The sequence below is a fragment of the Xyrauchen texanus genome, chromosome 35, assembly GCF_025860055.1.
Source record: "Xyrauchen texanus isolate HMW12.3.18 chromosome 35, RBS_HiC_50CHRs, whole genome shotgun sequence".
Classification (NCBI taxonomy): domain Eukaryota; kingdom Metazoa; phylum Chordata; class Actinopteri; order Cypriniformes; family Catostomidae; genus Xyrauchen; species Xyrauchen texanus.
This window is the reverse complement of record NC_068310.1, coordinates 25,798,943-25,813,702: the sequence shown is the minus strand read 5'-3', so window position 1 is coordinate 25,813,702 and position 14,760 is coordinate 25,798,943. Positions and strand designations below refer to the sequence as shown.

General features: G+C 47.0%; 1 protein-coding gene across 3 annotated transcripts in view; it reads left to right on the top strand.

Moving 5' to 3' along the window:
• znf385a (zinc finger protein 385A) overlaps positions 1-14,760 on the top strand; it is a 102,071-nt gene that overhangs the window by 74,039 nt on the left and 13,272 nt on the right. The gene's annotated exons all lie outside the window — the stretch shown is intronic.

Sequence of the window (14,760 nt, the reverse complement as noted above, 5' to 3'; positions counted from 1 at the left end):
ACAAGATTCAAAATAGCTTTTAAGCTATAAAGTTTAAGATGGAGTATTCATTTGTTTTAACTATGAAATGTATTGAGGAAATCTGGGTGAAGGTCTAAAACATTGGCCTTCCCATGCAGAGGCTAATTTTACTGGAGTAGCGTGACTTTTACTGTCACCACTACATGGCACTTGTTTTGCAGCTTTATTAGGAAGGCCTAGCTGATGTGTTTCTGAAGCTGTGCGTACTGTTATAGGTATTTGAAGCCCATTTGTCAGAATACATTTTGGGATTAGGAGGGCTGGGTGGGAGTTGGAGATTGTGGATATAAAAAATTCTGAGGTCTGTGGATTAACAAGGGCAGGATGGAAACATTATAGCTGATCTTTCTTTAATGAAAAGTGATTAAATGCTGGCAGATCATTTTCATCGTGAGACAAAAGGGGGGCACAGAGTTTATTATGTGGCAGAGGGTTGGTGAATCCCTCTTACACCTGTTCCCTGCCATTCATTTAGACAAGGACTTCTATCTGTCTTCTATCCACTTTCTCTCTCTGTCTCTCCATACACTTTCCATTTTCTCATCATTCCCCAGAGCAGGATCAAACCATCTAGTATGGTATAATACTTTTGTGAGAGGCTTTTAAACAAGAGTTTAGATTCCTTTTTTAAACTACATCCATGAGTGCCAAAATATATCTATATCAAAACATGTCAACCAATTATTTAATGCATTTTGCAACCTTTGAACTATAATTATGTGCAGCTTCTCTGCATATAGCCACCTTTAAACTCTTGCTGTTGCGAGTGTGGACAAACACACACTCACACACACACACACACACACACACAATACTGGACAATACAGCTGGTTTAAGCATGTTGCTTTTCACTTAAAAGAATAGTTCCCCTTCTGTCGCTCTCTCCACGTTGTGTCAGAGAAGCGACATTAGGGGTCTCTCTTGAGCGCCGATATTCACCTCTGAACTATGAAAAAAGGCCAATGAGAGTTGGCAACCAGTATTTGCATGTCCCGCCCCCGGACATACGGGTATTTAAGCGGCGCAAATACGGGAGTTCATTCAGAAAATTTCTTCGGAGCCGATGGTCGTGTTTGCAGACTGCTGTGTTCTACACACCGAGTTCCTGCTATCCTCTGCTGCATGCTGTTGGATTCTACGGCGCACAACAGCGGCTTTCTCCTGTTTGCATGGCTGTGCACTTCCTGCCCCTGAGCGCATCGACAGTTGCAGATAAGAAAGATCTCTCACGAGTTCTTTCATTCATAAAAGAGTGATTTTATTTAAAAGAGTAATTTCCTCTAAAAGAGCAAAAAACACAGCAGCATTGAACGTCCTTTTAAGGACGCGTCTTTATAAAGATGCCTTTCCGTCCCTGTGTTGTTCCTGGATGCGGTAGAGTACTCTCCGCTTCCGACGGCCACAGGCGTTGTCTCGTGTGTCTGGGCAGTGATCACACTGAGGCTGCGTTTGTGGATGGTTCATGTTCTCATTGCGAGAACATGACCATGACAACGTTGCAGTCGCGGCTTGCTTACAACCGTAAGCAAGCCACTCCAGCCGCCCCCCGCGTCGCTCCTTCTTCCCACGGGATTGAGGACGATGCGGCTGGTGATGGAGGCGATTCGGGGATGGCAGCGGGTGCAGCTCCGCCGGGTATGCCCCCTCGGACCACCCGCGCCCCGGCACGCTCGTTGACTCCCGTCCCCGCTCACAGCCAGTCTGCCTACCCTCTTGCGATGGAAGCAGATGAGTTCGCTGCGACATCAGAGGGCATGGGCTCTGATGCCGAGGGCTCCTCTGGGCTGCCGCCTTCGGGCTTGCACGCCCAGGAGGAGGCCGACGCACAGATGTCCGATATGCTTTCCCGGGCAGCCAACAGCGTGGGCCTGGATTGGAACCCTCCATCCTCCCCACAGCCATCACGGCTGGAAGATTGGTTCTTGGGCGTGGGGCGCCGCTCACAGCCTCGCCCCCCCCCCCCGGTTCCTTTCTTCCCGGAGGTGCATGATGAGCTGACGTCTTCGTGGAGAGCACCCCTCTCCACTCGTCGCACCGCCACCTGCTCATCCGCCCTCGCCACCCTCGATGGCGGAGTGCGCCACGGGTACACGGAGATCCCCCAGGTGGATAGAGCTGTTGCGCTCCACTTATGTCCTGGAAGCACTACCACCTGGCGGGGCCACCCTGTACTCCCTTCCCGGTCCTGTAGAGCAACATCCTTGCTCACCGCGAAGGCCTACAGCGCTACCGGACGCGCCGCTTCTGCCCTGCATGCCATGGCTCTCCTGCAGGTCCACCAAGCCAAGGCACTTCGCAACATGCACGGGGGTGGCCCTGATCCCGACACGCTGCAGGAACTGCGCTCAGCGACCGACCTCGCCCTGAGAGCGACGAAGGTCACAGCGCAGGCACTCGGGCAGGCGATGGCCACTCTGGTGGTCCAGGAACGTCAGCAATGGCTGGACTTGGTTGAGATGCGTGAAGCTGACAAGACTCGCTTCCTCAACACCCCTGTCTCCCAGTTCGGCCTCTTCGGCGACACCGTTGAGGACTTTGCCCAGCAGTTCTCCCTGGTGAAGAAGCAGACGGAGGCCATTTCGCACATCATGCCGCGCCGCAAGCTTGCCGCCACGGCCCATGCCCCACCTGCTCGCCGAGGGCGTCCTCCCGCGGCCAGAAGACCTTCTGCTCCGCCCCAACCTGGGCCCAGCTCTCAACCCCGGCGTCGAGCAAACCGCAGGAAGCATACGCCCCCTGCCTCACGGACCCCTTCGAGGACCCGGAAGGCTCCCAAGCGTCCCTGAGACAGCGGACCCAGAGGACGAGAAGTTAGCTCCGAAATTCTCAATAAAAGATTCTCAATAAAAGAGCTATTTCCTTTACCTCTGGGTCACATGGCCTGCAAATGCCGTTCTAACCGCAGTTTGCTTTCAGGTCTCAACAGTCTCGCCGCTCAGGATGCAGCCCCACGACTGTTGCCCGGCTGGCCGGTTCAGACGAGTCCAGAGGAAGCCAGCATCAGACCTCCTCCTCAGTCACGAACCCGCCCCCTGCCGGGTGCGCGGAACAAGGTAAGTGCTTTGAGTTTATTCTCAGCACCAGAGCCTCGGGACGCCACAGCGCCTCCCGACGCCGCGTTACCTGTTCCGCACCGCTGCGAAGCCCCGCCGGGCACGTCCAAAATACTCGTCCCCTTGGTGCCCCTAGCACGGAGCTTAGAGGCATGGCTTTCACTGCCCAGCTCGTCACGGTGGCTGCACTGGACCATCCGACTCGGTTACGCAATTCAGTTTGCCAGGTCTCCGCCCCCCTTCGTGGCCGTTCGTTCCTCCGCAGTGCACGCCGAACATGCCCACTCCCTGCGCGAGGAAATCGCCTCCCTTCTAATCAAGGACGCGATAGAGCCTGTCCCTCCGGCCGAAACGAAGAAGGGTTTCTACAGCCCTTACTTCATTGTACCCAAGAAAGGCGGCGGCATACGACCGATCTTGGACCTGCGAGTTTTCAATCGGACCTTGTCCAAACTCCCGTTCAAAATGATTACCCAGAAACAAATTCTATCTGGCATCCGGCATCTAGATTGGTTCGCATCGGTAGACCTGAAGGACGCGTACTTCCACGTCTCAATTCGCCCTCGACATCGACCCTTTCTACGGTTCGCGTTCGACGGCCAGGCGTATCAGTACAAGGTCCTCCCCTTCGGCCTGTCTCTGTCCCCTCGCGTCTTCACGAAGGTCGCAGAGGCGGCTCTTGCCCCGCTACGAGGAGCGGGCATACGCATACTCATTAACCTCGATGATTGGCTCATTTTGGCCTCCTCGCAGGAATTACTATGCGCACACAGAGACCAGGTGCTCGAGCACCTCGGCCGTTTAGGGTTTCAGGTCAACTGGGAAAAGAGCAAGCTCACCCCGGTCCAGAGCATCTCTTTTCTCGGTTTGGAGTTAGACTCAGTCTCAATGACAGCACGTCTCTCCAACGAGCGTGCTCAGTCAGTGCTGGAATGCCTCGCTTCTTTCGAACCAGGCACCGTGGTCCCTTTGAAACGTTTCCAACGGCTCCTGGGGCATATGGCATCCTCCGCGGCGGCCGCGCCACTGGGGTTGATGCATATGAGACCACTACAGCATTGGCTCCAGACTTGAGTCCCGAGACGAGCATGGCGCCATGGCACGCACGGCGTGGAAGATACCCCCGCCTGCCGCCAAACCTTCAAACCCTGGACAGACCTCTGCTTTCTACGGGCAGGAGTACCCTTGCAGCAGGTGTCCCGTCGCATTCTGGTTACAGCCGACGCCTCCAAATTGGGTTGGGGCGCCGTGTGCAACGGGCGCGCAGCCGCAGGCCGGTGGAACCGAGGCCCGCTGCGCTGGCACATCAACTGCCTAGAGCTGCTGGCCGTTTTTCTTGCCCTGAAGATATTTCTTCCGTTGATTCATGGCAAGCATGTCCTAGTCAGGACAGACAGCACCACGGTGGTGGCCTACATAAACCGCCAAGGCGGAGTACGCTCCCTCCACATATCACAGCTTGCCCGTCGTCTCCTCCTTTGGAGTCAGCAGCGACTGGAGTCACTGCACGCCACTCACATCCCCGGCAACCTCAATGTGATAGCGGACGCGCTGTCAAGGCAAAACTTGCCCGGCGGAGAGTGGATGCTCCACCCCCAATCGGTCCAGCTGATTTGGGACAGGTTCGGCAAGGCCCAGGTAGACCTGTTTGCCTCCAAGGAAACCTCCCACTGTCCGCTCTGGTATGCCCTCACAGAGGCTCCCCTTGGGACAGATGCTCTGGCACACAGCTGGCCCGCGGGGCTGCGCAAGTACGCTTTTCCCCCAGTGAGCCTTCTTGCACAGATGCTATGCAAGGTCAGGGAGGACAAGGAGCAAGTCACTCTGGTGGCCCCCTACTGGCCCAACCAGATGTGGTTTTCGGATCTCACGATCCTCATGACAGCCCCTCCCTGGCGAATTCCCCTGAGGAAGGACCTTCTTTCTCAGGGACGGGGCACGCTCTGGCATCCGCATCCAGACCTCTGGAATTTCCATGTCTGGTCCCTGGACGGGACGCGGAGGATCTAGCCGGCCTACCTTCGGCCATCATAGACACTATTAACCAAGCCAGAGCCCCTTCGACCAGGCATCTTTACGCCCTGAAGTGGCGTCTGTTCGCGGACTGGTGTTCTTCCCAAGCCGAAGACCCGCAGAAGTGCGCAGTTAGGTCAGTGCTCGTGTTTCTTCAGGAGAGGCTGGAGAGGAGGCTGTCCCCCTCCACCCTCAAGGTGTATGTTGCGGCTATCGCGGCCCACCACGACACGGTAGACGGCAAGTCTCTTGGTAAGCACGACTTAATCGTCAGGTTCCTAAAAGGTGCCCAGAGGATGACTCCCTCCCGGCCTAACCTGTTTCCCTCCTGGGATCTCTCGGTCGTCCTTATGGGACTCCGGAGACCCCCCTTCGAGCCGCTTGACTCAGTTGGACTCAGGGCCCTCTCTCTCAAGACCGCCCTGCTGATCGCGCTCGCTTCCATCAAGAGGGTTGGGGACCTGCATGCGTTCTCTGTTAGCGAAGCTTGCCTGGAGTTCGGTCCGGCAGACACTTTCGTGATCCTAAGACCGCGACCGGGCTACATGCCCAAGGTTCCTCCCACACCCTTCAGGGATCAGGTGGTGAACCTGCAAGCGCTGCCCCGGGAGGAGGCAGACCCAGCCATTTCACTCTTTGTCTGCTTTGGGGGACAGCAGAAAGGGAATGCTGTCTCCAAGCAGAGACTCGCCCACTGGGTTGTCGACGCCATTTCCCTGGCTTATCACACCCAGGCCGTGCCCCCCCTTTGCGGGTCCGAGCCCACTCCACCAGGAGTGTTGCGTCCTCGTGGGCACTGGCTAGGGGCATTTCCCTAGCAGACATTTGTAGAGCAGCGGGCTGGGCAACACCTAACACTTTTGCGAGATTCTACAATCTCCGAGTTGAGTCAGTATCGTCCCGTGTTCTCTCAGGTACCGAGCCCGTAGAACTCCACGATCTGACCGGGTGAATCGCTTGCACCCAGCGCCCTTCCCCCTAACCAGGGGAAACAGTGCGCCTTCTTTCCCAGGAGATCCCAGGTTTGAGACACTGGTATCAGCGGATCACGTACACGGCTCAGCGCATGGCTCTTTTTAAGTGGACCCCTAGTGTCGCTTCTCTGACACAACGTGGAGAGAGCGACAGAAGGGGAACGTCTAGGTTACGTATGTAACCTCCGTTCCCCGATGGAGGGAACGAGACGTTGTGTCTCCCCTGCCACTTAAATACCTGTATGTCCGGGGGCGGGACATGCAAATACTGGTTGCCAACTCTCATTGGCCTTTTTTCATAGTTCAGAGGTGAATATCGGCGCTCAAGAGAGACCCCTAGTGTCGCTTCTCTGACACAACGTCTCATTCCCTCCATCGGGGAACGGAGGTTAAATACGTAACCTAGACGTTCACCCCCCAAAATAAAAATAAAAAAAACATTCTGTCATCATTTACTCACACTCATGTCTTTCCAAACCTGTTTGTCTTTGTTTCTTATGTGGAACATAAAAGTAGTTATTTTAAAGGATGTCCCATTCAATGATTTCAATACAAAAGCAGTTTAGAGGGACTCAATTTAAAGTCTATAAAAGGACCCAAAGTGTCATAAATGTGTAATTTCCTTTCAAATTTGAACCATTATTTGTGTTAAAATCTCGACTTGCTCCATAGATCTCCTTTGTACAGGCCCGTAGACAGGGGGGGTTTGGGTAGTTGAAGTCATGGTTTAAAATTATTAAACTAAGTAAGTGTTAAGGGCCAGTGTTTAAACAAAGATTTTGTAAGAACTGTAAGATTAATAACTAATGTCTTTGAAGTCCATCCTGGATAAACTGCAGACGTTCATAAACAGTATCTCACAAAAGTGAGTACACCCCTCACATTGTTTTAAATATTTGATTATATCTTTTCATGTGACAACACTGAAGAAATGACACTTTGCTACAATGTAAAGTAGTGAGTGTACAGCTTGTATAACAGTGTAAATTTGCTGTCCCCTCAAAATAACCCAACACACAGCCATTAATGTCTAAACCTCTGGCAACAAAAGTGAGTACACCCCTAAGTGAAAATGCCCAAATTGGGCCCAAAGTGTCAATATTTTTTCAATTATTTTCCAGCACTGCTTTAACCTTCTTGGGCATGGAGTTCCCCAGAGCTTCTCAAGTTGCCACTGGAGTCCTCTTCCACTCCTCCATGACATCACAGAGCTGGTGGATGTTAGAGACCTTGTGCTCCTCCACCTTCCGTTTGAGGATGCACCACAGATGCTCAATAGGGTTTAGGTCTGGAGACATGCTTGGCCAGTCCATCACCTTCACCCTCATTTTCTTTAGCAAGGCAGTGGTCGTCTTAGAGGTGTGTTTGGGGTCGTTATCATGCTGGAATACTGCCCTGCGGCCCAGTCTCCGAAGGGAGGGGATCATGCTCTGCTTCAGTATGTCACAGTACATGTTGATATTCATGGTTCCCTCAATTAACTGTAGCTCCCCAGTACCGGCAACACTCATGCAGCCCCAGACCATGACACTCCCACCACCATGCTTGACTGTAGGCAAGACACTTGTCTTTATACTCCTCGCCTGGTTTCTGCCACACACGCTTGACACCATCTGAACCAAATAAGTTTATCTTGGTCTCATCAGACCACAGGAAATGGTTCCAGTAATCCATGTCCTTAGTCTGCTTGTCTTCAGCAAACTGTTTGCAGGCTTTCTTGTGCATCATCTTTAGAAGAGGCTTCCTTCTGGGACGACAGCCATGCTGACCAATTTGATGCAGTCTGCTGCGTATGGTCTGAGCATTAACAGGCTGACCCCCCACCCCTTCAACCTCTGCAGCAATGCTGGCAGCACTCATATGTCTATTTCCCAAAGACAACCTCTGGATATGACGCTGAGCATGTGCACTTAACTTCTTTGGTCGACAATCTTCTTATAGCCTAGGCCATCTTTATGTAGAGCAACAATAATTTTTTCAGATCCTCAGAGAGTTCTTTGCCATGAGGTGCCATGTTCAACTTCCAGTGACCAGTTTGAGGGAGTGTTAGTTGGCTGATGAAGGCTTTGTTGGCAATTTATTGATAGTCTATGTATTCCAATTTTTTGAGTGTTGCCCATCAATAGTCAAAGGTGGTGCAGGCTGATATCAGTGAGGTGCTTCGCAGTTCAACCAGCCAGTTATTTCGGTAAGTCCAAGGTTCAGGCAATAGCATATGATGTATTCCATGTCTTATGGCTGGAGCTGAAATCAGTTCATCCTCTGAGGTCCATCGTAATGCGTAAAGCGTCTGGCTTGCACTGGCTGCATTTTGTCATCATCACTCAGTGACACGCAGCAGTAAAGTCCAATACCAAGCAGGAATGGAGCTGGATCCTGACGATTCTGGTGACCTCGGGATAGAAGTCCTGAGATTATGACATGGAAAAATGCCATTAAATTTTTTGCAGAGTCAGAGTCCAGCAGACTTAACTAAAGCAGCCTAATTGTGTGGTTAAGAATAAATTAGGTGCATGGCTGGCTAAATAGATTAGTCTTTAGTCTAGACTTAAACTCAGTGAGCGTGTCTCGTCCCAAACAGTGTTAGGGAGACTATTCCATAGTTTAGGAGCCAAATAGGAAAAGGATCTACCTCCTTTTGTGGAATTTGATATACTAGGAACAGGACAGACAGGCCAGAGTTTTGCGATCTTAATGAACGTGATGGTTCATTCATAGCATGGTAGAAGGTCACTTAAGTACTGTGGAGCTGTACAGGTGGCCAATGTAACAATGATATAATATGATCATATTTCTTGGTTCAAGTCAGCACTCTGTCTACTGCATTTTGAACCAATTAAAGTTTATTTATTGAACTTGCTGGACATCCTCCCAGTAATGCATTATAATAATCTAGACTTGAGTTCACGAACGCATTAATTTGTTTTTTTCGGCATCAGCAACAGAGAGCATGTGTCGTAACTTAGCAATATTTCTTAGGTAGAAGAATGCTGTTCTACAAACATTGGAAGTTTGATTTTCAAATGACATATTGGTATTAAATATAACACACAAATTCTTCTCTGTTGAAGACGAAGTAACAGTACATCCATTGAGAGTCATGTTATATTTTAGCTGTTTATTTTTAGAAGTTTTTGGTCTAATAACTAGTACCTCTGTTTTGTCGGAATTGAGTAAAAGGACATTTCTGGCCATCCAATTTTTTATTTCATGGATACGCTAATTTGGAGAATTTTGAAATTTCATCGGGTTTCGAAGGACTATACAGGTGAAACTCGAAAAATTAGAATATCGTGCAAAAGTTCATTAATTTCAGTAATTCAACTTAAAAGGTGAAACTAATATATTATATAGACTCATTACAAGCAAAGTAAGATATTTCAAGCCTTTATTTGATATAATTTTTATGATTATGGCTTACAGCTTATGAAAACCCCAAATTCAGAATCTCATAAAATTAGAATATTGTGAAAAGGTTCAGTATTGTAGGCTCAAAGTGTCACACTCTAATCAGCTAAACACCTGCAAAGGGTTCCTGAGCCTTTAAATGGTCTCTCAGTCTGGTTCAGTTGAATTCACAATCATGGGGAAGACTGCTTACCTGACAGTTGTGCAGAAAACCATCATTGACACCCTCCACAAGGAGGGAAAGCCTCAAAAGGTAATTGCAAAAGAAGTTGGATGTTCTCAAAGTGCTGTATCAAAGCACATTAATAGAAAGTTAAGTGGAAGGGAAAAGTGTGGAAGAAAAAGGTGCACAAGCAGCAGGGATGACCGTAGCCTGGAGAGGATTGTCAGGAAAAGGCCATTCAAATGTGTGGGGAGCTTCACAAGGAGTGGACTGAGGCTTCAAATGTCGTATTCCTCTTGTCAAGCCGCTCCTGAACAACAAACAACGTCAGAAGAATCTTACCTGGGCTAAAGAAAAAAAGAACTGGTCTGTTGCTCAGTGGTCCAAAGTCCTCTTTTCTGATGAGAGCAAATTTTGCATCTCATTTGGAAACCAAGGTCCCAGAGTCTGGAGGAAGAATGGAGAGGCACACAATCCAAGATGCTTGAAGTCCAGTGTGAAGTTTCCACAGTCTGTGTTGGTTTGGGGAGCCATGTCATCGGCTGGTGTTGGTCCACTGTGCTTTATTAAGTCCAGAGTCAATGCAGCCGTCTACCGGGACATTTTAGAGCACTTCATGCTTCCTTCAGCAGACAAGCTTTATGGAGATGCTGACTTCATTTTCCAGCAGGACTTGGCACCTGCCCACACTGCCAAAAGTACCAAAACCTGGTTCAATGACCATGGTATTACTGTGCTTGATTGGCCAGCAAACTCGCCTGACCTGAACCCCATAGAGAATCTATGGGGCATTGCCAAGAGAAAGATGAGAGACATGAGACCAAACAATGCAGAAGAGCTGAAGGCCGCTATTGAAGCATCTTGGTCTTCCATAACACCTCAGCAGTGCCACAGGCTGATAGCATCCATGCCACGCCGCATTGAGGCAGTAATTAATGCAAAGGGGCCCAAACCAAGTACTGAGTACATATGCATGATTATACTTTTCAGAGGGCCGACATTTCTGTATTTAAAATCCTTTTTTTTATTGATTTCATGTAATATTCTAATTTTCTGAGATTCTGAATTTGGGGTTTTCATAAGCTGTAAGCCATAATCATAAAAATTATATCAAATAAAGGCTTGAAATATCTTACTTTGCTTGTAATGAGTCTATATAATATATTTGTTTCACCTTTTAAGTTGAATTACTGAAAGTAATGAACTTTTGCATGATATTCGAATTTTTCGAGTTTCACCTGTACATTTTGGTACTGTCGGCAAAACAGTGGAAACTTATTCCATGATTCCTGATAATATCTCCCAGGGGAAGCATATAGAAGGAGAAATGTAGATGCCCTAAAACTGATAACTGTGGAACTCCATACTTAACTTTTGTTTGATTTGACAAGTCCTCGTTTAGACAGACAAATTGGTAGAAGTCTACTAAATAGGACCTAAACCATGCTAATGCAAGTCCACTAATGCCAACATAATTCTCTAGCCTATTCAAGAGAATATTGTGATCTATCGTGTCGAAGGCAGCACTAAGATTTAAAAGAGAAATGCAGCCACAATCAGATAAAAAGATCAAGTCATTAGTAACTCTGATAAGTGCTCTGTACTGTGGTGTGGCCTAAATCCTGACTGACATTGTTCATATATACTATTTCTCTGTAGAAATTAACACAATTGGGAGGACACAACCTTTTCTAGAATTTTCGACATAAACAGGAGATTTGAAATTGTTCTATAATTAGCCAATTCTCCAGGATCAAGCTGTGGCTTCTAAATTAGAAGCGTTCGGATGCGTGTCTCTAACTCATTAACCTTCTCCGTCAGCCTGACTAATTCCTTACATTTATCACATGTGAATCACTCACTGCTGATGGAAGAAGTGATAGTAAACATGTGGCATTTAATGCAGGAAGCAATAACATGACATGCCATGGAAATTGTTTGTTGTTGTTGGTTGTTCCAGAGCGGCGAGGGTTTGAGATCGATGTGAATCCCTCACGCAATTGTTTTTTGTTATGGTTGTTCTTGATAAGCGGTGCTTTGAGATCGATGCAATAATCTGTGTAACACAGAGGAGAAAACGGGTGCACGTGGAAAAATGTACGCAGCTGAATCGCGATAAGAGAATAATTTGGGGGAAAACATAATGCATGCTGAAAGTGGCTGATATTAAAGATTAAAAGCTGAAAACAGATAGATAAGAGATTCTAAAAATGCTAGCAGGCTACAAACACAGACTCGAGCTCCAGGACATCCTTTAAAATGTTTCCTTCTGTGTTCTGCAGAAAGAAAGAACAATATGTGGGTTTGGAACAACATGAGGCTAAATGATGACAGAACTTTCCATTTTGGGTGAACTATTCTTTTAATCATTGAGTCTGGTCAAGCAGCATGGTGTTTCTGTTGATGATGGTTGACCATGGAAGTCTTGCTGGTTAAGCTAGTTAAAAAGACTGGTGGAGCCAAGGATCCAAAACCAAATATACGCTGTGATCATCTACAGTATGATAGTGTTTTCAGCAGGAAATTCCATGCAGTCAAACTCCTCCCAAAATAGATAGTGTGGTTGTATGTGAATTTGTCTATTCTGTATGTGCATTCCCACCGACATCTTGCTCATCATCTCTGTCACAGTGCAACAAGAGGACAGAGGAGGACTGTATAGCCATGTCTCTCACTCAGGGATTTGCCTGCACATAGAAAACTATCTAGAGTCCTAAGGCCCAGGAAGAATTCAAGGGGGAGAGTGCCAAAACAAACCGGCCATGATCTAAATGTGAAACCAGATACATTTGAAAGAATGCAGTTTTCCATCCAAAGCTCACTGCAGTGACCCCAACCCCTAGCAGGTCGGTCACTAGGTTGCTTATGTATCCCAGCAATCGCTTTGTTTTGATGCCTTCCCTTAATATTAGTTTCACAACAGAGCCTTCATTGAGCTGCTAACCCTTAGAGTCCTAACAGCTGCAGTTCCATATGGACATTGGAAGCCCTATGAGTGGAGGAGAAATAAGTTTATCTGTTGTGACTGCACAGTGTAGGGTCATTCTGCAAAAGTTAAGAGATAATTGGCTTGTTTTTCTTAATTTCTTTTTTCCCCACTCCAGTCTGTGTGTGTGTGTGTGTGTGTGTGTGTGTGTGTGTGTGTGTGTGTGTGTGTGTGTGTGTGTGTGTGTGTGTGTGTGTGTGTGTGTGTGAATTCACAAGAGGAGAATTCCCACGCTTCATGAGAAACACTAGACAGTGGTGGACTTGGGCTGTCATAGATGTAATTTATTGATGATTTTCTTTCACGCATCACTAGAGCTAGCTTTTTGTCTGAAGAAAACAATACTCACCAATGCAGTGCAGTCACCTTTTAAGTAGTTTTAGTTTCATTCGCCTAATGCATTTTCCCTAACATCATTTGAACACTACTGAATTTTAAAGGTATAGTTCACTCAAAAAGGAAAATTATCTTATAATTTTCTTACCCTCATGCCATCCCAGATGTGTAGAACACAAACAAAGATATTTAGAAGAATATCTCAGCTCTGTAGGTCCATACAATGCTAGTGAATGATGATCAGGCCTTTTAAGCTCCAAAAAGAAGATAAAGTCAGCATAAACCTAATCCATCAGACACTACACAAAATCATACACATGAGACTATGTTGGATGGAACCTAAAGAAAGAGACATTTTAATTTAAAGGCTGACATTTTTCATTTAAATGGTTTTTTGTTAAATATCTGAGTAAGACAGAACAGTGAAGGAAAAGCAGCCAAGTGTTCAGCATACATGGGAACTATTATATTATTTTTATATTATAATATTAGTAATATTATTAGTAATATATCTTACTGTAATTATTCTAAAATTTGGAAAATAGTAATAATAAAGAATGAGTAGGTGTCCATAAGTGTTACTGGAAGTATGCATGTACACAAACACTTAATTTTGGCAAGACCCTATCAACCCTATATTAGGTGGTGCACACTACATTTGGGTGGGATGCGTTTCACAGTTCCGCCTGTCAGAAAAACACAGGGATATCTTACCACACTATAGGAAATAGGCAAAAGTCCAGCCCTCAGATTATTGTTTCAGAGGGACAATGAAAATTGTCCCTCGGGGGGCAAAGGAAACAGTGATTTCACTGCTCAGTTTCCTTGCAAGCATCTTGTATGTTTTTGTCATTTTACACACACTTGACCACAATTTTTGGTTTTTTTAAGAGGTTTTTTTTTAATAAACTCTCAATTCAATTGTATCCCTCTCCATAAAAACATTTAAGAAAAACACTGTCAGGATTTTATTCACCATGGCACTTTCAGTCCAAAAGCCTCTGCTGTGATGGCAAATCCTGAATGGCAGGTAGATAAGAGCTGGTAAGAACCAGTCAGAGCTCTCTTTTGACAGGAAACAGTCTTCTTTCTACACTGGAAGTTACCAGGCAGATTTCTCTCTTTGGAACAATACAAGGGGGAGCAAATGATGACAAAAGTTTCACTACAGAACTAGGAAGCTGATTGAGAGATGCCCTCTATTTCTTCTTTTGCACTCTGTCTCTTTCTCTCTCTCTGTTTGTGTAGCAGATGAAAGTCTGCGCTCTATTTATTTTGGGTCCAAGTTGCTTTCAGAGGCTATTACTACATTGGAACTGACTAACCATAGTCTGTGACTTGTAGTCTGTTCTGAATGGCCTGAACTTTTCACTCTGAGCTAATATTCCCAGTACTCCTTTCCACTACACACCCTTTCCATTTCAGGCACACACACACACACACACACATGCACACACACTGTGTGTGCTGAAAAAAATGTATGTCTGGCTGTGTGCATGTGGTTCGCGTTAGCAGATCATATTTTGAGGAGGTGGAGAGTGCGTAATGGGAGATTTCAGAATCCTCCAGCCTCTGGACGTTCACCATCCACCACCATCATTGACATGCCCTTTGTTCACTGCACTGTTCGCCCGTCTGCCCTCCATTTATTCTGTGCTCTGCATATTTGAAAGTGAGATTGCACAACATGGACTCTTGAAAGACTAATATTTAATGCTTAAATCACACACGCCTTCCTTCAGCTGCTGAAGGAGTTAGACACTGTAAACATGAGAAAGTAATGATTTAAATATTTTAAAGAAAAGT